The 25,673-nt window shown below is 36.9% G+C and overlaps 1 pseudogene; it reads left to right on the top strand.

The window, feature by feature from the left end:
* Positions 1-1,753: 1,753 nt before the first annotated feature.
* Positions 1,754-25,673, top strand: LOC123805063 (annotated as a pseudogene).

Below are 25,673 nucleotides of genomic sequence, written 5' to 3'. Positions count from 1 at the left end.
TAGAATAGGTCTGCTATCCCTCATCTATAATTCCAAAATCCAAAATACTCTGAAAACTGAGTTTTTCCAAACTTAGTAGCCAACTTATTCAGTTCAGTAAAACTTAAATTTAACTGACTGGGGTTTATGCTTCATAAACTTTGTATTCTGTTTACTGTAGATATTTAGATGAGTGCTGCTTCAGAACCATTTGGACTTCTGTCCAGTAGCAGTGTATGAAAGCCTGTTCAGAAGGTATCAGCCATGTAATATAAAAAATAGAGACATTTATTGAAGAAGATGCAAGATACAAGAAACAATGTACATAGGACAATGGTGCCTCAGTCCCCTTCAAAGTAGGCACCTTGGGGCCCCACACAGTTCTCCCAATTGCCATCAGCTACCCTATCGTATTTTCCTGATCTCATGGATGGTCTGAAATCTCTTCCCTTTCAAAGGTGGTTTTAGTTTTGGGAATAGCCAGAAGTCACAGGGAGCCAAATCTGGTCTGTAGTGGGGCTGAGTCACCTGGGTAATTTGATGTTTTGCAAAAAAAACTGCACAAAAAGTGATGCATGAGTGAGCCCAAGCTGCTAATCACCAAGTACCTGTAGCTGTGGCCTTCTGAATCATCCAAATAGTTTCCACAGAAGAATGTTCAAGCATAATGCAAAATTTGATGCAGATTTGTTGTTCTACTTGCTCATTTTGAATGAGACAGCCACACAGTACATATGCTCACTTAAAGGCATCTACTGCCCCCACTTACTAGTACATTGAAGCCGACATCGTTCAGGCATGCACTGTCCAGTCCACTCTCTGTGGTTGTCAGTTTACTTCGATGTCATGCACACTGTTGTCATCTTATTAATAAGATGACAAGGTTGGACTTGTTCTGGACAGACCTCATATACTCCAGATCACTTTTCTAAAATCTAACATTTCCGAATTCCAAAATACATCTGGTCCCGTGAGATCATGTACTTGCATGTGCTTGTATTTTTGAGGTTATATGAGTACTATGTATTGAAAGAAAATATAAATATGTGGAAGAAAAGGGGCTACATATTAATCTTACAAGCTCAGGGGAGGCCTGTGAGGCAGTCTTATATGCTCAGAATCCTAAAGAAATAAAAAATAATGGTCTAAAATTAAAAATTATTAACTAAAAGCAGTTCATAGTGGGTAGTCATGTCCTAGGCCGGTATTTTTCCCTAACAAAGATCAATATTTACCTTAACTGAGCCTGCCTATTGCCTTTTTGCATCTATGATAATGTAACTTTGAAATGTCAAGATAACTTCCCTTTTTTCCAAACCCATTGGGCACAAGCTGAGACCACAAATCCCCTCATTGTTATATCATGCTAATTGTTGACTATTGACTATCTCTTACACCCCTATGTAAAAAAAAGGTATGTGTCTATCATTTTACCTTTTATCTTATCCCAGAGATTCCCCAACTTTGCTTTTTTACACCTCCTTAATCTATCACCAGTGTAACCCCCTTATGTCTCCTCTTTTGATTATAACATAAAATAAGGTCCTAAACTGCCATTCTCCAGAGCATTTCTCAATCCATCGAGATAATTGCTTTCCAGCAATTCTCATCAGTTTGGCTCTAATAAACTCACCAAAAATTCTCTACAGGTTTGAATGTTTCTTACATTGACAAATATAACATGTGAAAACAGAAACAAAATTGCTAAATGGAATGAAGGGAGCTTCCGGGTAGCCATTCTCTTTCAGAGAAGTTGGGCCTGTAGGCAGCAGCCATGGCACTCAGTCAAAACAGCATGATCCAAAAGCCCCACTTCCACAAGGACTGGCAGCAGCATGTTACCAAGTGGTTTAACCAGGAAGACCACAGATACACAACCCAGAAAGCCAAAATGTACCACATTACCCTCTGCCTTTCCTCCAGACCCATGTGGCCCATAGGGAAATACCCCATATTGAAGTGATACACGAAGTTCCCCCCATTAGAGGCTTCAACTTGGAGGAGTTAAGGGTGGTCGGCATCTACAAAACAGCTGTCTAGATCATTAGGATCTTGGTGGATCCAAGGAGGTGGGACAAGACCACCAACTTTCTGTAGGCCCACTTGTCATAGCTGAAGGAATACTACTGCAAACTCATACTCTTCTCTGGCTGCCCTTAGCACCCAACAGGAGAGACAGTTCTACTGAAGAGCTCTAGTTTGTCACCCAGCTGACAGGACCAGTGAGGCCCATAAAGAATGTCTACAAGAAGGAGAAAGCCAGGGTCATCACAGAGGAGAAGAAAAACTTCAAGGCCTTTGCTGGTCTTTGCATGGCCTGTACCAATGCCTGACTCTTCAGTATCCAGGCAAAAAGAGCCAAGGAAGCTGTAAAACAGGATGCTGAAAAGAAAAAAATAAAGTTCTGTTGGTAACTTATAATTTAAAAATAGAGAGAGATGAAGAGAATCTCTAGCATTTATTTATTCTCATTAATTCAAAAAACTTTTATTAAACCTCATTATGTAATATCTGCCTCATAATACATTACAAATTTCCAAATGCCATATTTATACCAGTTCACTGATCATTATCATTCTTAACTATTCGTGTTGTTGTTATTAGAATTGATTGCTAAAAAATACAGTCACTAACCAATCTATCAAAACTAGGCTTATTGTAAATATCAGATACTTAGTTGTTTTAAATTACTATTCTTTATTATGTACCTGGACCCGATTCCAATGTGCATGTGTGTGGAAGCTTCCCTACAAGCAATTCTCTGACACCCTAGTTGTGTCCAAGAATTTATTACAAAAAAAAATGATACAAACCAACAGCCAAAAGAAGAGATTCACAGGGCAAGGTCTTAAACAAAGAGGTTCTGTTTTCTTGAGAGCTTGGGGCTCCAGCTTGCTGGTATGAAAACATATTCTAATTTCTCAACCTGGAAGCTCCTTGAACCTCTCCTTTTTGAGTTTTAAATAGAGTCTTCATTAGGCATGATTGATTAACTCATTGGTTATTGGCATTTGATTCAACTTCTAGTCCCTCACCCTAACGAAAATGAGAGGCTGGGACTGAAAGTTCCAAGCCACTATTCTAGGTTGGTTCCCCTGGCAACAAGGTCTATCCTTAGGTGCTTTTCAAAGGTTGCCTTCAATAACATAAATCCAGTGGTGGTGGAAAGGGACTTGTTATGAAACAAGGTACCCATTTTCCCTTTATGGCTCTGAAATGATTTCAGAAACTCAGAACAGGAGACCAAATATTATAGCAAAAGATGATCCTATTACTCTTATCACTAGGGAAATTCCAAAAGTTTGGTGAGCTGTCAGCAAGGCACTGTGGATGAAGACCAAATATATATATGAAAGGTGTGCTTTGGTTTCTTAAAAATCACAATATTACAACTTATAATGGATGTGTAAACAAAACATTAGCTCACAGATCACAGATTGATGATTAATGCAAGCTTTGCATTATTTTAGACAGTATTGCACATGTGCCACTTATGTCCCCAAAATGACCCCAGAACCAATAAATTTCAGTCTACAAAATTTACATGTGGAAATTGTGGCCACAAGAGTCCTTTAAAGAGTGAGAAATCCTTCACTAAGGAAAATCCAGTACCTAGACCAAATGTGGACAAACATGGAACTGATGGATCAAACCCTAATGGACTGGAATTCCCTTGTGCTTTCTCTTGCCCCTCAACCCTATACCATAATTGGTCAAGCTCCTATCAAAACTTGCCCTGCTAGCATTACCTCATGCCACCCTGTTCTCCCTAACCCTTAAAAGTTAAGGGACTCAGCATTAAATAAATAACTCTTTCTTTTCACAAAAGGCAGTGTCATAGTTTTGGTTCCTATGTGCATGGAGCAGCAGGCCCTTGCTTGGTAACATAAATCTATGTTTGTTAAAATTATTTCAAATATTCTTTCTTGACTAAACTTGAAGATTTTAAATATTTTATTAATGAGAGAGAGAGAGAGAGAGAGAGAGAGAGAGAGAGAGAGAGAGAGAGAGAGAGGGAGAGAAACATCACATTATGGTTCCACTTGTGCATTCATTGGTTGCTTCTTGTATGTGCCATGACCAGAAGTCAAATCCATAACTTTGGCACATTGGAACAGTGCTCCAACCAACTGAGATACAGAGCCAGAGTTAAAATGGGAGATTTTAAATCTTAGAAATGACCTGGGGCATCCATCTTACAAGTGACCTAGGAAATGTATTTTACAAGTCCCTACTGAGTTTACATTTTTTTTCAGCAATGGATAACTTTAAAGGCTCTCAGTTTTACCATATTTCCTAATCATATATGTATCTATGAACACATACTGAAGGGTAGTTGAGAAAATTATTATGAAGCATAAGTCTTCTAAGTGACTAAAACCATCATTCAAATCAATACAGTGCAACTTAGGTCTGTTCTGTGTGTTTTGTATGTATACTTTTTAAACCTTCTCCTACATTTATATAACACTGCTTGTCAATATTCTTATTTTTTGTTTCAATTTTCAATTATTAAAATCATATGAAGTAATTAAAGCAGAGATGTGTTCTTCATTATATAAATGATAAAACTAAAGTAAAGGTAGGGTATTTTTGCCTCAGGACAGAAGGGCATCTATTGCATTGAGTTGAGGGCATGAGACCATCATTCTTCTTTTTTTCTTTTTCAAAAATCCTACCTGAGAATCATTTCTTTTGTAATTTTAAAAAGAGAGGAAAGGGGAGTGAGAGAGAGATGGGGGGGAGAGAGAGAGAGAGAGAGAGAGAGAGACATTTATGGGTTGCTTCCCTTATGAGCCCTGCCTTGACCAGGCATCAAACCCACAACCTTGGTGCATGACCTGACCAGGAATAGAACCTGCAACCTTTTGTTGTACAGAATGATGCTCCAACAAACTGAGCTACCCAGCCAGGGCAACACCATTCTTTTATACCCCTCTTGTCTTTGTCATCTAGTGGTATTTCTGTGAATTAGGCCATAGTATAAGTATGATGTTTATAAATTACTTTTCTGCTGTTTAAATAGTGACATTCCTTCACCTTAGTATTTGTGCCAAAGGATGACACTATTCAGTACTGTGGGCGTTATCTTAATTAACCATCAGTTACATTTTCTATACTATTTGTATGAACTGTACTTTATCACATCATTAGACTTTAAGTGCTGAATAAATGATAAGTGCTGAACTTTTTAACGTGAAAGTAGAATTTAGTCATTAAAATTGATAAAATCTTGAAGGGAGAATGTTAAATAATCATTTCCATGCAGTTTTTAAATAGATAACAGAGATCCAACTAAAATGTACATTACTTTTTGTAATTTAGAAATAGTTCCTGTGACAGAAAATACCTACTAGGGTTGTAGGTTCGATCTATTGTTAGGGCACATACCTAGATTTCATGCCCAATACCAGGTCTAGGTGTGTGCAGAAGACAATCGATGGATGTTACTTTCTCACATCCATGTTTCTCTCTCTCTCTCTTCCTTCCTCTTTCTTTAATATTAATAAAAACATATCCTTGGGTAAGGATTAAGAAAAGTCATGTTAAGTTAATATTCAACTCACTAACTATGAAAGGGTCTTCTAAGCATAAGAACAGTGAAATAAGTTGCAAAACAAAGGATTTAAAACTTTAAATATGTAAAGACTTACATTTCTGCATCGTAGGAGCACCATATGCAAACCATAACAGGAAAAGGCATATTGGACAAATATACAGACTTTTATGACTAAAATGAGATTCATATTAGTGATTCCCTTCCTATTTCCTGAATCTATACAAATCTTACTCGGGTTTTATAGTGTAAATCAAGTTCCAGGTCATCCATGTCATCTTCCCTAGGTATTCCAGCCTGCACTGATGTTTAAGCACTTATAATATATATTGTGGGGGAGGAAGAAACTTTCCTTTATCTTCAACATTCTTTTGGCTGGCAATTAAATCTACATGAGAAAGATTAACAAGAGAAAATGAATAAATTTTATTACATGCATATGATGGGAACCCCATACACAAAAGGTTCAGGTACAGAAAATTAAAATGTGGTATATATGGCATTCTGAGCAAAAGATGAGGTAAGGTGCCTTGGGACTTCAAAAGATTATTGCAGAATAATAACAGCAGATGTTTAGTCACTAAAAGGATGTCCTGCCCTATAGGTAAGTCATAAGAAGGTATCTCTAATAATCTTTTACTCTGGGCAGATCCTTAACTCAAATTCTTCTAGGTAGTTAAGGGAATGGGCAAGGGGTGAGGCAGAAATTTCTCCTGAGCCTACAGGGTTTCAGTTGTCTCTAGTTCAAAATAATCTGCATAACACAGAGGCACATCTTGTGGTGACTTGTTCTAAACCCCTACAGTATCATACACCATAATATTTAATTATACATTGTCATGTATAATTCTTAATGCTAGATATGTGTGTGTCTTCTCTTGCAGGTCAGATCATAAGCTCCTTCACACAAGAACCATATTTTATAGTGCTTCTATAATGCCTTGAATGGAAGTCCGCTAAGCACATGGTAGGCATGGAATAATTATTTATGTATCAACTGACTGAGTATATCACCATTCCATAATATAGATCAGAGAATCATAATGGGTCAGGCACTCTTTCCTAAATTGTCCAAAAAGAAAAAAATGAGTTTCAACTCCTATCAAATGGAATTGTCAAAAGTACATGAAATGTTATTTCAATAATGAAACATTAGTCACAATTTGTTTGACAACAGTGTAAAATTACACATTTTTAAAATATAGAATATAAAACAAATAAAAATATAAGTGTTTTGCCCTGGCTGGTGTAGCTCAGTGGATTGAGTGCAGGCTTGAAAACCAAAAGGTTGTGGTTCAATTCTCAGTCAGGGCACATGCCTGGGTTGTAGGGCCAGATCCCCAGTAGGGGGTGTGTGAGAGGCAAACACACATTGATGTTTCTCTCCCTTTCTTTCTCCCTCCTTTCCCCTCTCTCTAAAATAAATAAATAAAATCTTTAAAAAAAGAAAAAAATATCATTAAAAATATACATGCATACAGGTATTTTGAAAAAACTGTATTACCAAAACAATTCAATCATTCTCTCTCTTTCCAGTTTTTTTTCTCCTGACCTGCCTACATGAATTTATTTATTCATGTGAACCTTTTCTTCCTTGATCATTGCATATTTAAGCTATAGGTAGTGGCAATCTTGCCTTATAACTAATTATTTGAAAGTAATATAAGAATCATAGAAGCAACCTTTAAAAGTAGCCTTTTTATATTTATAGCTATTTCTATTGTGAAAATGGGTACAGGGTATTGCTGCGAATAGAGTCAAGAATTTTACTTCCATTGATAAGATCAATGTTATTGTGACTATCTTTCTTAGCTTGATAATATTAAAAATTCATCTATCTAATATTCTTTGTTTTTATTCCATTATCACCAAGCAACTTTATGACTATAACTTGGTTTCAATATACGTGTCTGCAGAGGGAAAATATGCTGGTCATGCAGACTTCAAGCCTTTCACTGTTGTGCATGGGTCACCGGCGAGCAGTGACCATGGAACGCTGTGGATGGCTCGACGATAAACACGCGAGAAAAAACAACACATGCACAGAAACAGACTAGTTTCTGTGGGGAAGTAGGGATGAAATGGCCACCCCCCCAGTGGGGAGCGTGCTGATTTACCATCCATACCTGCTTTTATTAGGCTCATTCTGCATAATAATTCAGGTAAAGTACAGTACTCATTAGGGGGAAGTAAGGAACCATAGAAAACAAAGAACTCTACCGGTCTATTGAGTTGGGGGTCAAAGAGCTGTAAGACTAAGGAACAAAAGAACTTCCTCCTAAGACCCTTCTCATTCAACTGAGAGCATTCTAAACAAAGAAGGTTTCACAGTAATTTACATGTTCTTTCTTAGGCCTGATTACCCCGGGGAATCCGCACTTCTCAGTACAGAGCTGCACCACCCTGTCATTGTTTCAGGCTTAGGTGGAGCAAGGGAACTAAAGCAACTGGGAGACAAGGAGGTTTTTTCCCAGACGCTGAGAACTCAGGCTCTGTCAAAGCCGAGGAGCGAGGGTCCATCACCCCCTTTTGCTGTAGCCCCCCAAGTCCTTCTTTTGGGGGGCCTCCCAAAGTGATTGTGCCTGTCTTAGGTTGTTCCCCCGTGGGGAATCTTACCCGTCTTTGGCTAACCGACCAAGCTTTGGGGGGTTCAGTCATGAATAAAGCAGCAGAAGCAGCATTCCTGCCAGGGAGATAAGCTTTTGTCTCCTTGCCGGCTTATGGTACCAAGGGCGTTCCCTTAGCCTTAGCTAGGCGGGGGTTTCAGCTTCTGATACCAGTCAGGGCAGTTCCCAACATCTCCCCCTTTTTTAGTTTTTAAAATCAATTGTGGTTGTTAAGCCTGTGAAACCTACTTTGCTGTTTTCAAATGCAAATCAGAAGAAAAGCAACATCTTAAAGAAAAATCAGAAGATTCGCTGTTTTCAAATGCAAATCAGAAGAAAAGCAACATACATCATAAGGCAATGATAGAAATATAAAGCAGAAACTAAATTCTATGGGTTGTGAATACCTAAATTTCTAAATTCAGTGCAAGAAAACATATTAAGGGAAAAACAAAAGTAATAAGTCTGATTACATTTCAATCTTTGAGAGAAATTATCATAGATATCAGGAAAGGCAAATCACATGGCAGTTTGAGCATAATGCAAGTCTGACTTCTTACGAGAGGATTTCTTAACAGGTGCAGTTCTGCGCACCGACTCATCACCTACTTTCTTACGTGGGTGTTGAGTTTTAATTTTACGCCTGCCAGAGTGGTTTCTCATACCTTCTCCCTTGTTTTCAGTTAGGACTGCTAAGGGTTCCATAAAGGTGGCTACTTGCTGGTCTCTGATACGACCCTGGGAAAACAATTTGCAAATACACCGAAGTACACAAATCAATATTACAATCTCTAAACAACCAGCAGCTCCAAAAACCCAAATTCTCAAATTAATTCCATCAAACCATGTTTTAGGATTCAGCCAATTAATATTTTCATTAAGGGCTGGAAAAATGTCCTGTTTGGTTAAACATTGAATGTCCTGCAGCTGCTGATGTAACTCCAACTGCAATTTATCAATTTGTCCTTTTAAGTTATTGGAGAAAGCTCCCATTAAGTGATGTTGTATATCAGTCCAAGTATGTTGGCTGGAATTTCATTGTAGCAGTGTGACACACAGTCTGGAGAAACCAGGGTCACAGGTTAGGTGCTGGCGAGTCACGAGTGCATCCTGGCTTTCGCCAATCCAGCCCAGTGCTGATTCAACTGCAGAAAGGCGGGTCAGGATCTCCTGATCTATTGAGCCTGCTGGACTAATTCTAAAGTAGCATTGATTAAACAATAAGTGCAACCAGGTGTTAACAAACTGTCGGACTCAAAAGGAGGGCAGTGCATTGTCAAATGGTATAATGCCATTTGGATTCATTCATTTTTGGTCATATTCTGGAGATGACAGATTTGGAGAGAGTTGGAAGGCACAATTAAATCATAACCACTATTAACGACTGGTCTTGTTAGATTTATGCAAAGAAACCTTATGTCATCATTCACTCCTTTAGAATGCCAAATTCTGGAGGGATCAGGTAGGGAGAAACATATAAAGTGTGAAGGAAAATACTTTTCCTTCTGATATCTACCAGGCTTCTTAAAACTTTCACTTCCACAGACCTTCTGCAACATTCACAAACTCTCTATTCTTTTTCATACACTTTCTGATATCCACCAAGATTGCATCTCCATGTCTTATACCTTCAATTATTAACACACACCACATAATTCCTTCTTAAAACGTTTACTTCCACAGACTTTCTGCAACATTCACAAACCTTCTAATTTTTCTTTCATACCCCTTCTGATATTCACCAAGATTGCATTTCCATGCCTTATACCTTCAATTATTAACTACCATCACATAACTTCTTTCCTAAAACCTTTATTTTTCCATTTATCTTTACAGTTTCCCATTTACATTCCTAGAGTGTGACGTTTCAACCTTCCCTGGAATCCTCAATTTCCTTTTCAGAGCAGATACAGAGCAAACTCCATCCTTCTCTGTGGGGGTGAAGGTGGGGCCTCCGTGATCTGCTCACTCAATTTGCACACCGTTTCACTGTCAGAATCAGATTCCTCATCATCTAGTTCTGTTTTGTTTGTCCAAATGAACTCGAGAGGATTTCTGACAAGCCTCCAGGTTACAAAGGTGTGCACACCAATAGATATACCACTGTTTTGCAAAGATTTCAACCTTTCACCCACTTTTTCCCAAACATCAATGTCTAACGTCCCTCTATCAGGAAATGAAGGACAATATTTTCTTATAGATTGCAAAAGCTGAACCAGATGCTTTTCTTTCACCTTATATTTTGCTTCTTTAAAAACTTGTTGTAATATACGCAGAAAAGCTTTCTGCCCTTTATATAAGTTACAACCTATGTTTACCCTCCTTCTTTTTTTTTTTAAGAAAAAGCTTCCTTTTATTTATTTTTAATTGGCCGAAACAAATCACCTGATTACTTTCTTCAAGGCAAATCGTTTGTTCCCCCAAACTTGAGAATTAAATTACTATTTACCCAATTATAGATGGTTGCGAAGAGAGAAACGACCTAGAAAAGAAAGACCTACTTCCCTGAAAATTCAACGCATCCTACGACATGCCCGAGAAAGAGTACGGGGTCGTCGGCCCTTACCTGGGCTGTTAGCACGCACATCCACCCGAAGTTGATGCGTTGTCCACAGCAACGGCTCGTAGCCGCTGGTTCCAAGTGGTCTCGAACCGGGTCCCACCTCTGTGGTCCCGAATCGCTGTCCCACGTTGGGCGCCAGCTGTTGCGCGTGGGTCACCGGCCAGCAGTGACCATGGAACGCTGTGGATGGCTTGACGAAAACACACGAGAAAAAACACACGCACAGAGACAGACTAGTTTCTGTGGGGAAGTAGGGATGAAATGGCCACCCCCCCTAGTGGGGAGCGCGCCAATTTACAGTCCATACCTGCTTTTATTGGGCTCATTCTGCATAATAATTCAGGTAAAGTACAGTACTCATTAGGGGGAAGTAAGGAACCATAGAAAACAAAGAACTCTGCTGGTCTATTTTGAGTTGGGGTAAAAGAGCTGTAAGACTTTGAGGAACAAACTAACTTCCTCCTTGCACCCCTCTCATTCAACTGAGAGCATTCTAAACAAAGAAGGTTTCACAGTAATTTACATGTTCTTTCTTAGGCCTGATCACCCCGGGGAATCCGCACTTCTCAGTACAGAGCTGCACCACCCTGTCATTGTTTCAGGCTTAGGTGGAGCAAGGGAACTAAAGCAACTGGGAGACAAGGAGGTTTTTTCCCAGACGCTGAGAACTCAGGCTCTGTCAAAGCCGAGGAGCGAGGGTCCATCACCCCCCTTTTGCTGCAGCCCCCCAAGTCCTTCTTTTGGGGGGCCTCCCAAAGTGATTGTGCCTGTCTTAGGTCATTCCCCCCGTGGGGAATCTTACCCATCTTTGGCTAACCGACCAAGCTTTTTGGGGTTCAGTTATGAATAAAGCAACAGAAGCAGCATTCCTGCCAGGAGGATAAGCTTTTGTCTCCTTGCCGGCTTATGGTACCAAGGGCGTTCCCTTAGCCTTAGCCTAGGCGGGGGTTTCAGCTTCTGATACCAGTCAGGGTGGTTCCCAACATCTCAGCACCTGTGATTTTTTTAATCACTGAGAACTAATAGTCATTATGTTTTTGTTGTTATGATTTGGTTCAATGCAAATGCTCTCTTGAAAGACTGGTCTTTTTTAAGTGTATTACTAACATGGGGCTTCTGAAGGTAAAACCATGGACCATCTGCATTTCTGTATGTGACTTACTTTCACTATTTTGAAATTCTACATCATAATACTTAATGTGTTTAGGACCACCTAACAGAATAGAAGCTGCTAGACTAGGGGAAGAACTTCCACACCAGATCTGTTTCTTGGAAGGACCTTGGAAGAAAATCTCGGTAAAACCATGCAGAAGTTTATTTCCTTATTGTGTGCTAGAAAGAATCTACCTGATTGTCCAGGAAATAAATGAACTGAATTTATTATGTTTTTGACCATTAAATGTTTAAAATTCTGGCAAATAATATATAAAAGTATCTCTTCATACCACACAAAAAGCATTTCCATAGTCAAAAGACCATGTCTTAAGCTATTTTACTATCCATGACAAAATATAATTAAATGTATTTTGATCTGTTCTTCAGTTTTCTTTATGATCTTGAATATTGGTTGCTTGGAACAAACACCAGTATTCATGCTGTATTACATGTTTATACCAATTATGTCCATTTACAATTACTTTTTCACTTAGACATTCTCTAGCTACTGGAATATTTTTTATGGATGGGAGTGCTCTTTCTACAATGTCCAAAACACCTCCTTTTTTGCCTTGTCCTTCCCCCAAAATGAGAAATTCAAAGTTTCAAACCCAATCTTTGATGTAATCATATTTATTTAAGAAGTATAATAACCTATTTTCCATAGGACAGATTGTATCATTATAACAAGAACAGAAAGTTTTTGAATATCTAAAGGCTTTTCCAAAATCAGTTTTGATTATTTAGAAATAAGTGAATCATCACCTATTGATTAAATTTCTAAGCATGTGGCATATACTTTATAAAAAAAAACCCAAAATGCTCACAAAATCAAGCTTTTGTTTTTATTTTATAACCCTGATTATTTGAAAGAGTTAGAGGTATAGTTGACAAACAGAAATGGCACTTTACTTCCTTTAGAATTATATGATAAATTTTAAGAAATTAAAATTTATGTGCTATGTAATTGGAAGGTCTGTAATCTTCTCAATATTTATACATGCTTATCACTTACTCAAGATATATGGAAGTATAACTCCAAACAAGCAATACTGGGCAGTGTTCATAGCCTTAGTAGGAATCCTTAGGGAAGCAAGGGAACATCTAGTTTATCAGCTATATCAGCTAAATCATCAATTGGGTGGCATGTGGCCAGATCATTGAAATATTCATAAGAATCACTTTTTAGTAGGGGACCTTAAATCATTCATTAATAAATTGGCATGTTGTGGTATTTGTAGAATTTATATCAGGGTTTATTTATTGTAAGGCATATTCATATGGTGGATTCATAAGGCATCATCATATTCTCTAAATCATTAAAACTAAGATGTATTTTTGACAAAGGATAGCCTCCTGAATTGTGACTGAGAAATCAGGGGTAGAAGTAAGCTATAGTTATGCTGCCATCAGATATTAAAAGACAGAATAAAGTTAAGGAAAACACTCGAAAATAAGACCTATGTTTTCTTACTGCTTGTTTGAATGTGACCAATAATATACATAGGACAAATAACCATTTTTGTGTGTCCTATTTTTCAGCCATCAAATGGAGTTATTGACATACTATCTTTGCTCTGCCTTCCTTATTCTGACTTGCCTAAAATCTCAATCATTGAAGTATTTCAAGAGCCATTATTGAGCATCATAGATAAGCAAGAATGCTTGCCCTTCAAGTCTCACTTAGTTCACTCTGGTACTTACCAGGAGCTAGGATATGTGGTTTATACAGAAACACAAATGACTTTATAGACAAATATTTAATTATACCCAGCCACAAAATGAGTATGGTTTTACGACAAGAGCATAATCATCAAGGGACACAAATAAATTGATGGGAAATGAGAAATTCTGCTCTGGAATTTCTTGCCAACTCTCTGGGGTGTAGGCAATGGGCTTATGAAAAAATCAAAAGAAATAAAGAAATCCCATCTGATGTTTAGTTCATATTTTATTAGTGAACAATTTTCACTTAGGATTTTTACATGTAAATTCCAGATGACTGTTTCCTTCTCACTGTCAGTGGAATCTGGTTATTGCCCATTTCATCATTAGCAGCTATAATAAAGCCAGCACTAGAGTCTTCAGTAGATGGTAAACTCACCACCCTCATGTGTGTTTGGCATCATGGGCCTGGCCAAGTTATAAGCTGAGACACAGGTGGCACCTTAGAAGTGTTCAACCAAACACCAAGTCTTTGGACAGATTTGAAGTCTAGTAGATTCCATTTTTTGCTTAACAGGAATATTTAATTATTGACAGTCCTCAAGTTAATCTGTTGCAAAGACTCTGAAATTCTTAGAAATGGCACAAATGATAGGGTCCTCCCTTTTTTCTCTGCTAATGAAGAATCATATCCTTCATACTTCCCTGGTTTGTTTACAGTTTTTCACCATTTTGCCAATAATCTTCTGCTTAGACAATTCTTTCATGTAGAACTGTTATAAATGCTTACACATAAACAAAGTCTGGGGAGAATCTGACTAGGCTTCTATCCACCAGGCACTCCAATGATTACATCTCATGAAGGCAACAAACTTTCCATTGTGGTGTGAAACTATCCAAGGATGAAGACATTCTTGTTACCAGAGAATAAAAGACATTAGGTGTTGTAATATTAAAGTTCCCAGATGGAATTCCCTAACTCAAGAGATAAAAAGCTGACTCAAATTCTACTTGAGCATCACAGTCTTGTCCTCTTTAAGGTGACATATTTATGTCCTAGAGAATCTGTATGTGTCTATGTGTACAAGTGTAGAAATATGTATATAACTCAGTATCATACATTAAGATTATACTAATTTTAGGGAGCAAGAATTACTGGATAGACTTCTGGGTGGTAGAAGATGGCAGCAAGGTAGGTGGGAGCTGAATTCACTTCCTCATGCACCCATCTGGGACACCTAGACAATCTTTTGAAGAACAGAGTGAATAGCCAACAAAATTGCAATTTATATGAAATTTGGAAGTCAAAGATTACAGAGGATGTTTAAAAGCAGATGGTAAGGAGATGGAACAGGATGATGGGAAGGCAAAAACAGAGCCCAGGGCCCCTCTACTTGGAGCATCCAGGAAGACTAGCAGAACACGCTTGACAGGTTCAAAGCCAGCAGGAGGCTTTTTTTTCTTTTTTTTTTCAAGCTTAAGAACATAAGACTGGGATCTCTGAAAGATCAAAGACAAATCCAGAGAGAGATCAGGAGGCTAACACCAACAAGTGAGACAAAATTCACTTTGCTATCCTACAGAACTTGAATTTTATTTTTTACTTTCTAATTTTTATTTTATTTTTGTTATTATGTTTTAAATAATTTTATTTTTTTATTTCTCTTCCTTCCATGTAGTTTTCTTTCTTTTGTTTCTTTGATTTAATTGCTTGATGGGTTTAATTTTTTTCCTTTTCATATTACATTTCTATTTTCTCTTCCTTCACTCATATTCCAATAACACACTACTCTTGGTCTTTTACTTTTTATTCTTTTTATTCAGGTCATATATTTCTTGTCATATTATTGTTTTTCCAATTCCCACACAGCACCCTTCCCTGGTCTTGGCCTATTTCACTATCTTACTGAATTTTATTACTGTTGCGATTAAACTAATTCTCTCGCACACTACACCAAGTTTCTATCCCTTGTTCTCACTATGTCTCACCATCTAACCTTGCATAAGTGCTCTGCTTTCTGAAGTAAGCTCACATTCTTTTCCCCCTCTAATAAGAGTCTTATTTTTCTTTCACCTTTTATAAAAAGTGACTAGTTGGGTGAAATATCGTGGTTATTGCTGTACTTCTCCAAAGGATCTCCTACCTGTTTTGGTACTTTAAATCCCATAAAATAGTCTCCCACTGTCTTAATCCATTTAAATTTCGATGAGCACCTGATCACATACAAGATAAGGTGGGAGTTGTAAATTCCAGTAAACCTGTTGGGGGAGAGAACCCACCAAAAAAGGAGCCACCAAAATGTAAAATCAAAGTACAACAAGAAAAATGCACACAAACAAAATGAAATGGCAACCCTAGAACATCCAGACGAGTAGATCAAAGAAACCAGTACACTGAGTCCCACAGAAATCCTATCATAGAAGTTCACCCTACAAAGACAGCTAACAAGGCACAGCATCAGAAATCACAGGAACAAACAAAAAGACTAATGTAAAATGGGGAGACAAAGAAAGAACCTTCAATCAAAAGGAATGGAAGTCTCCCTAGGAAAATAACTAAATGAAATGGAGGTAAGCAAAATATCAGATAGAGAATTCTGAACTTGTATTTATGTTGTTCATATAGAAGAAGTAAATATGAACTATAAAACAAGAACCAGGAAGAAATGAATAATATAATTTCTGAAACAAAAAACACATTAGAAGGAATTACAAGCAGGCTGAATGAAGCCATGGCCCAAATTAGTGAGCTGGAAGACAAGGTAGAAAGAAAAAATCAGGTACAGCAGCTGCACAAAAAAGACTGAAAAAATATGAATACAACTCTGACAAGTCTAGCAGCTGACTTCTCAACAGAAACACTACAAGTCAGAAGGGAATGGTAATAAATATTCCAAGTAATGAAAAGCAAAGGCATGCAATCAAGACTACTCTACCAGTGAGGTTCTCAATTAAGATGGAAGGTGAAATAAGGAATTTCCCAACAAAAGAAGGATGAAAGAATACACCTCTATCAATCCAACACTGAAAGATATGCTAAAGGGACTGCTATAAGAAGAGGGAGGGAGGGAGGGAAGGAGAGAGAGAGGGAGAAAGAGAGAGGGAGAGAGAGAGAGAAACACAGGTACAAAGTGGGGAAAATGAATAAATACCTATCATTAATAACTTTAATGTTAATAGATTAAATGCTCCAATCAAAGGATATAAGGTACCTGAATGAATAAAAAACAAAAACCAAAAACCATGATCTGTACCATGCTGCCTACAAGAGACCCACTTCAAAAAAAAAATGGACACAGTCTGAAAGTGAAGGGTTGGAAAAAAATATTCCAAGCAAAAGACAGGAAAAAAAAGGTGGGAGAACAATACTTATATCAGACAAAATAAACTTCAAAACAAAAGCCACAAATAGAGACACTGAAGGACATTTCATAGTACTCAACGGAAGAAACCATCAAGAAGAAATAAATATTGTAAACGTATATGCACCCAACATAGAAGCACCAAAAATATAAAAGGAAAATCTTGGAGGATATCAAGAAAGATATAGACAGCAGCACAACTATACTAGAAGATTTAAACACTCCACTGTCAAAAATAGATAGATCATACAAATGAAATATCAACAAGTATATTGTAGAATTGAACACTGCCCTAGATCAGGGGTGTCAAACTCATTTTCACCAGGGGCCAGGTGAGCCTTGCAGTTGCCTTCAAAGGGCCAAAATAATTTTAGGACTATATAAATGTAACTACTCCTTAACAGTTAAGGAGTTGAAATTACATCTGAAATAATTTTAGGAGTGTATAAATGTAACTACTCCTTAACTATTAAGGATTTAAAATTACATTCAGCCCTTTGAAAGCAACGGCAAGGCTGATGTGGCCCACAGTGAAAATGAGTTTGACACCCCTACCCTACATCAAATGGACTTAACTGATTTTACACACACACACACACACACACATATACATACATCCTTTCATTGCAAAGAAGCAAAATAACATTATTTTCAAATGCACATGGAGCATTTTCAAAGATAGACCACAAAGAGGACACAAAACAAGCCTCAACAAATTCAATAACATTAAAATCATATCAAGCATTTTCTGGGACCACATGGGACTGAAACTAGAAACCAACCTCAGGAAAAAACCTCAAAAACACTCAAATTCATGTAGATTGAAAAATGCGCTATTACACAATGAATGGGTTAAGAATGAGATCAATGAAGAAATAAAAAATCTCTGAAAATAAATGAAAATGAACTCATAATGGGCCAAAACTTATGGGACACAGCAAAGGCAGTGCTGAGAGGGAAGTTCATAACAGTACAGGGCTAACTATAAAAGATAGAAAAAATTCAAATAAATAACCTAACCCTATGCTTACAAGAACTGGAGGAACAACAGCGGAGATAGCCCATAGTTAGTACAAGTATGGAAATAACCAAGATCAGAGCAGAATTAAATGACATAGATACTAAAAGAAGACTTCAAAGGACCCATAAATTCAGGAGCTGATTCTTTGAAAAGATAAACAAAATGGACAAGTCTTTAAGCAGACTCATCAAGAAAAAAAGAGAGAAGAGCCTTATACAAAATCAGAAATGAAAACGGAGAGATTACAACTGATACAACAGAAATACAAAGAATTGTAAGAAATTATTACAAACACTGATTATATGATAAGAAACTACAAAACCAGGGTGAAATGGAAAAATTTGTAGAAAAAATATACTCTCCCAAAACTGAATGAAGAGGAAGCAGAAAGCCTGAACAGACAAATGACAGCTGGAGAAATTGAAGCAGTAATCAAAAACTCTTGGCACACAAAAGCCCTGGCCAGATGGTTTCACAGGGAAGTTTTAGAAAACATTTAAGGAAGTGTTAACTGATATCCTTCTCAGAATATTCCAAGATCCAAGAAGAGAAAAGAGTACCAAAGTCTTTTTACAAAGCCAGCATCATTCTAATTTCAAAACCAGATAAAGACACAGCAAAGAAAGAAAACTTCAAGCCAATATCACTGATGAATGTAGATGCTAAAATCCTCAACAAAATATTGAAAAACCACATCCAGTAACATTTTAAAATGATCATACATCATGATCAAGTGACATTCATACAAAGGATGCAATGACAGTACAATATTCTCAAATCAATGAAGATAATATATCACACAAAGGAAAATATAAAAATCACATGATCATATCAACAGATGTGGAAAGAAGCCTTTGAAAAGGTACAGCATGCATTTATGATAAAAAACTCAGAAAAGTGGGAGTAGAGGGAGCAAAGTTCAGTATAATAAATGGTATTTAGGAAAAACATACAGCCAACATTATACTCAATGGGCAAAAACTAAAAGCTTTGTCACTAAAATCAGGAACAAGGGAAGGATGTCTGCTTTCACCACTTCTATTCAACATAGTATTGGAAGTCCAAGCCACAGTGATCAGACAATAAACAGAAATAAAAGCCATAAAAAATTGGAAAGAGGGAAGCAAAACTGTCATTGTTTTCAGATGACATGACAGTGTACATAGAAAATCGCATAGGCTCCACCAAAACACTACTTGACTTAATAAATGATAATAATTTGGCAAAACAGCAGGATACAAAGTTAATATTCAGAAAATCAAAGGCATTTTAACAGTAATTATTATTTTATTTTATTTTTTTTACTTTATTGTTAGTCAAGTACAGTTTTCTGCATTTCCCACACCACATTCCCCTCCACACCAGCCATCCCCACCTTTCTCCCCTGATGCCACCACCCCCTTGGTTTTGTCCATGTGTCCTTTATAATTGTTCTTGAAAACCCTTTCCCTTTTCCCCCAATTATCTTCTCCCACTTTTTGTATACCAACAATGAAATATCAGAAACAGAAATCAGGAAAAATAATCCCATTTCATATAGCAACAAGAAAAATAAAGCACCTAGGAATAAATCTAACCAAGAATGTATAAGACCTGTACTCAGAAAACTACACAACACTGAAGAGAAAAATTCAGGAAGACAAAAACAAATAGAAGCATGTACTATGTTCATGCATTGGAAGAAATAACATCATCAAAATGTCCATACTACCCAGAGCAATTTATAGATTCAACATAATCCCTATTAAAGCACCAATGATGTATTTTACAGATACAGAACAAACCATAAATGGCCCTGAATAGCTTCAGCAATTTTGAGAAAGAAGAACAAAGTAGGAGGTATCAAAATACCTGATACCAAACTGTATTAGAAGGCCTCTATTTTTAAGCCTGGTACTAGCATAAAAACAGACAGATAGACCAATGGAACAGAACAGAGAGCCCAGAAATAAACTCAAGCCTCTATGGTCAATTAATTTTCGACAAAGGGGGCAGCAGCATAAAATGGAGTAAAAATAGGTTCTTCAACAAATGATATTGGGAGAGCTTGATAGCTACTTGCAAAAAACTGTAACTTGACCACCAACTTACATCATAAACAAAAATAAACTCAATGTGGATAAAAGACTAAATATAAGTCATGACATCATAAAAATCCTAGAGGAGAACATAGGCAGGAAAATCTCAGATATTCCAAGTAGCAATATTTTCACTGATATGTCCCCTAGAGCAAGAGACATAAAGGAAAGAATAAACAAATGGGATCTCATCAAAACAAAAGCTTCTAAACAGCATTAAAATGAAAACAGAACCAATTGTATGGGAAAACATATTTGCCAAGTATATCTCAGACAAGAGTTTAATCTCCAAAATATATAAAGAACTCACACAACTCCACTCCAGGGAGACAAACAACCCAATTAAAAAATTGGCAAAGAACTTGAACAAACACTTCTCCAAGGAGGACATAAAGAGGACCCAGACACATATGAAAAATTGCTCAGCATCACGAGCCATCAGAGAGATGCAAATGAAAACCACAATGAGATAACACTTCACAACAGTCAAAATGGCTATCACAAACAAATCAACAAGGAACAAGTGTTGGAGAGGATATAGAGAAAAGGGAACCCTAGTGCACTGTTGGTGGGAAGGGAGACTGGTGCAGTCACTGTGGAAAATACTGCGGAATTTCCTCAGAAAACTAAAAATGGAACTGCCTTTTGACCCGGCAATCTCACTGGTGGGATTATACCCTAAGAACCCTGAAACACAAATTCAAAAGAACCTTTGCACCTCAATGTTCATAGCAGCACAATTATAATAGCCAAGTGCTAGAAGAAACCTAAATGCCTCTCAGTAAATGAATGGATCAAAATCTATGGTACATTTACACAATGGAATAGTATGCAGCAGAAAGAAAAAAGGAGCTCCTACCTTTTGCGATAGCATGGATGGATCTGGAGATCATTAACCTAAGTGAAATAAGCCCAGTGATGAAAGAAAAATACCATATGATCTCATTTACAAGTGGAACCTGATTAACAAAACAAACAAGCAAGCAAAATATAACCAGGAATATGGGGATAAAGAATAAATTGACAGTAACCAGAGTGGAGGTGGAAGGAGATAATGGGGAGAAAAGGGAGAAGGGTTTCCAGGTGCATGTATAAAGGACATATGGACAAAACTAAAGAGGGTTAAAAGGTGGAAGTGGGGATGGCTCTGGTGGGGGAGAGTGGTGGGGGAATGGATATAATTATACTTGAACTAATCATTGAACTAATACTTGAACTAATAATCACTTTTATCCAATTATTTGGAATTTTTCTTAGCAGTTATGACTGAACTATATAAGTGAAGGCAAATAATGTACATTAATGACATATTACTATCTATATCATTTTCCTGAATATATTTTCCAGAACTCCAGTAAGTACTTAATTATAATATATCCATATGATGATTCAAAGTACTTTACACAAATCAACTGCCAGTCTTCATAGCTAAAGAGTGTCATGAAGGATAGTGGGAACATTTGTCTGTTTGAGTTAGCTTTCTTGGGCTTTTGATATTTACATTGAAATATTACCCCCTAGTGTATCTCATCCATATAAAGCTAATTTTATGCTGTTATTAAAGCAGATTGCAAGAGACACTGACAGTTGAAAAGGCCTAATGACCAGCTGAATGGGAAGATTTCATGTTTTCTAAATGCTAACTTTGCCAGGATTTTACATGGCATTTTTATTTTGCTACAAACATGAATACCTAAGTCTTGTTATAAAATAAACTTACCCTGTTAAATCATCACAGGTGGAGTACAAGAGAACTTGAAAGGCTAATCAGTATATTCCATATTTTGAGACCATAATCCTTTGCTATCTAAATAAATGTTGAATATGTAGACTTTAATTTTTGCCTCAAAATTAGTAAAAATATAATCCATATGGATAAGAAAAGACATCCTCTAATATAATCAGTGTCTATGAATCATTGAAAAAAATGTTGATGACTTAGGGAGTAAAATCAAACCAATTACTTTATGTCCTTTACTATTATTCCCTACCTCAAATTGTTTGAGGGAACATTTCACTTTATGACTAGTCGTGTCACTGAAATAATAATTTCAATCATATAGTGCTTTTTGTTTTAAGTATTTCTTTGATATTACCTCATTTACTTCTCATAACAATTCAATGATATAGAGTTCCCAGTACAAGATTATTTTCATAATAATTCTTTTTTTAAATTTTATTTTAATCATTGTTCAAGTACAGTTTTCTCCCTTTTACTCCCAATCCAGCCCACCCACCAAACCCTCCCCACTTCCCTCCCATTAATATTTGTTGTATTTAATCAGGAGAAAAAACAAACATTTAATATCTTCTTCATCCTCAAATTTTTAACTTTTATTCACTAATCCTTCTGAGAATTTCATCACATTCTTAGACTTAATGGGTACAGTCAGCTGACAACTGCCTCATCTTCTAACCAACTATTTTATCAACACACTGGCATCTGTTCCCATATAATAACTACAGTAGCAGCAACAATAATTAGAATCTATTTAGGGCTTACTATGCGCCAACAATTACTTCTATACATTTCACTCATTTCAACCTATTTAATATTCACTATAACCCCATGAGCAATGGGCTATTACTATATTCACATTTTTATTTTTTCCAGTTTTGTTGAGATATAACTGACATATATAACACTGTATAAGTTTAGAGTGTATGACATAATGATTTGATGTATGTGTATGTCATGAAATGATGTTAAACATACCTCAGATAGTTACAGACATTTTTTCCATGTGAGAACTTTTAAGATCTATACTCTTAGTAACTTTCAAATATGGAATACAGTATTGTGAGCTATAGTCACCATGCTGTACAGTACATCCCCAAGACTTATAGCTTGAACTTTGTACCTTTTGACTCTGTTCAAAAAATTCCCCCATCCCTACCCCTCACTCCCTGCTCTGGCAACCACCAATCTAATCTCTGTTTCTATGAGTTTGGTTATTTAGCTACCACATATCATCCCCATTTCAGTGAAGAGAAAACAAAGCATATTTGCCCAAGGTCACAGACAAATAAAAACAAGTGGCAAACACAAGATCTGAAACCAAGAAGTCTGTCTCCAGAGACTGACTCTAAATCCCATACTCTACTGCCTTGTTGCTGTTATAAAGAAGTATCCTCCTAAGAATGTGTTCCTTCGTATCTTGAATTCCATCCCTTCTCACCTTCACAAATACTTACTCCTGCAGTTATGTCTGGTTTCTACTAAATTATCAGCTTCTATCCCTTTGATGAACTAACCTCACTGTCATTTAAATAGGCCTCATTATCACCCATCTTAAAAATATAACAAGTAAACAAACAAACAAACAAGCTCTCCATTTTTCTATTCCCCTTCAATGATAACAATTCTTCCAATACTTGTCTTTACTCACTTACTCAACTTCTTGATCTTTATTTATTTTTCCAACCATAGTATTGAAATACTATTCCAAAAACAATAAGTTGTCACTTAATGTTGTTGATAGGCTCTGTAAATTAAAGCAAAACAACGTACAATAAAACCCATTTTAAAATAGGCTAATTGATATAAATAAGAGTTAAGTTCAAAGAGCTGCTCATCAATGTTATCATGAAACTACATTGAAATGACATTATTTGAAGACCTGCTGTAATTATCTATATTCACTAACTTAACTTTGTCTTGGAAAAGTTCTCACCAATGATATCAATGACTTATATTTTGACTAAGCCAACAATGAAATCTCTGATCTAATTTTATTGACCCATCAGCAGCACTTGGCATGGACAACAAGACTGTTGTTCTTAAAGTTTCATCTAGTTTTCTATCTCTCTAGAAACTTTTACTTGGTCTCCTTTGCTGGCTATTCCTCCTAAGAATTTTAGAAGTTGAAGTGCTCCAGGACTCTTTTCTTTCCTCTGTATACTCTTACCCTACCTCATCCACTTTGAAATGGGAAAAGTTGGCATTCATGCTGCCTGTCACCTCCAGAATCAATAAGCAGAGACAGAGATTGAATCTTTAAGAGTGCTTTATTTAGATGGCTGGCAATCTGAGAAGAAGGAGGCTTATGTACCCTAAAATACTGTCTTACATTCCATTTCTAGGCAGCCATTTTATAAGGAGGAAAAAGTGTAGGTAAGGGATTTGGAACTCAAGAAAAAGATTAATCACATAAAAGCTGCAGTCTAGCAATTTCCCTAGTATCCATTCATCTGTTAACTGGTGATTCTTTATCTGTGTCCTGGGTGATTCTTTATCTGTGTCCCAGGGTGGGGGGCACAGATCATGCCCACTCCGGGACACAATGGCTCAGAAACCATCTTGATTGCTTGCAGTCTTAGTTGGGCATGAAGGTCAAATTGCCTGTGGTTGCCTGAGTCAGGGTGAGTCATATCTTCAGTTCCAGAAATAATAGTTTTTTTTTTACATGGATTCATTACTAAGCTTACTATTAACCTAAAACTAAAATTTTCTAACTCCCGAGTTCCCCCATCAACATGAGTTTAAATCTACATGCTGATGCCTCTCAAATATAGCTCTGCCCTGAACTGGTCTTCTGAACTTTAGAAATCACATAATATGTACAGCTCCCTACTTCACATTGCCACTTGAAGAGTCTTACAGACCTCTCAGCATTGATAGATCCCAAACAGGACCACAGCGTTCCACTTCCAAATCTGCTCCCTGCCAAGAGCCTTCTCCTTGTGAATAAACACCCAGTTGTTGAAGCTAAAAACAAAATGTAGGCATCATCCTCAATTCTTCTCTTTCCTTCAAATTTCAGGTCTCATTCATTAGTAAGTGCTGTCATACCTTCAAAAATCTATTTCCTAAGATAATTCTATCATTAAAATGTTTCAGATTCATTTGTGTGTTGGAAAACCCCAGTCCAAGTCACTATCATTGCTCATGCGGATTATTACAATATTCTCCTTATTTGTTTCCCTGTTTCTACTTATTTTCCCTCACAACCTGTTCTCTTTATAGCACTTAAAGTATCTTTTGAAAACATCAAGCTTCTCAGTTTAAAACCTTTCACTGCCTCTCCATTAAACTTAAATAAAATCCAAACCCCTTTGCATGGATTACAAGCTACTATATGATGTAGCATCTTCCTATTTTTCCACTCTTAGGTTCCTCCACCATCTCCCTCATTAATTATGCTCTAGGCAGACTGGGTAGTCTTATATATTAAGCTTATTTATTTTTCAGGAACTTTGAAATATACAGATATAGACATTTTTAATTGTATTTGGATGAGTTTTCTCCCAAATATTTTCATGGCTGCCTGTTTCTTGTCTTTCAAGTCTCAACCCCACCTCTCCAGGAAAGCTTTCCCCACTTACCCTGGCTAAACTGGTCACCTAGTCACTCTCCCTCAAAGTAACCCAGTTCTTCTTATTCTTACTATTTATCAGAAATCTTCTGATTTATTTGCATTTTACTCTCTGTCTACCCTCTGTCAATCTTGGATCCTTAGCATGGGATCTTTAGCACCTAGAAAGCATCTAGACCACAACAGGCACTCAATAAATTTTTGCTAGCACATTAACTATGATATTCTTACATCTACAGATGGAAATTCAAGAACATGGTAAATATGGAGAGTGGTTACATGAGGTCATTTAAAAGTGGAACAGGAAACCCTATTAAGGGCCTTACCCCAAATACAGAACAGTCTGCATTACAAAACGCCAAACTCACATAG

The sequence above is a fragment of the Phyllostomus hastatus genome, unplaced genomic scaffold (genome assembly GCF_019186645.2).
Source record: "Phyllostomus hastatus isolate PE091 unplaced genomic scaffold, TTU_PhHast_1.1 phas_scaffold_28, whole genome shotgun sequence".
NCBI classification, from domain to species: domain Eukaryota; kingdom Metazoa; phylum Chordata; class Mammalia; order Chiroptera; family Phyllostomidae; genus Phyllostomus; species Phyllostomus hastatus.
Note: the sequence above shows the minus strand (reverse complement) of the source record. Positions and strands in the feature narration are given on the sequence as shown.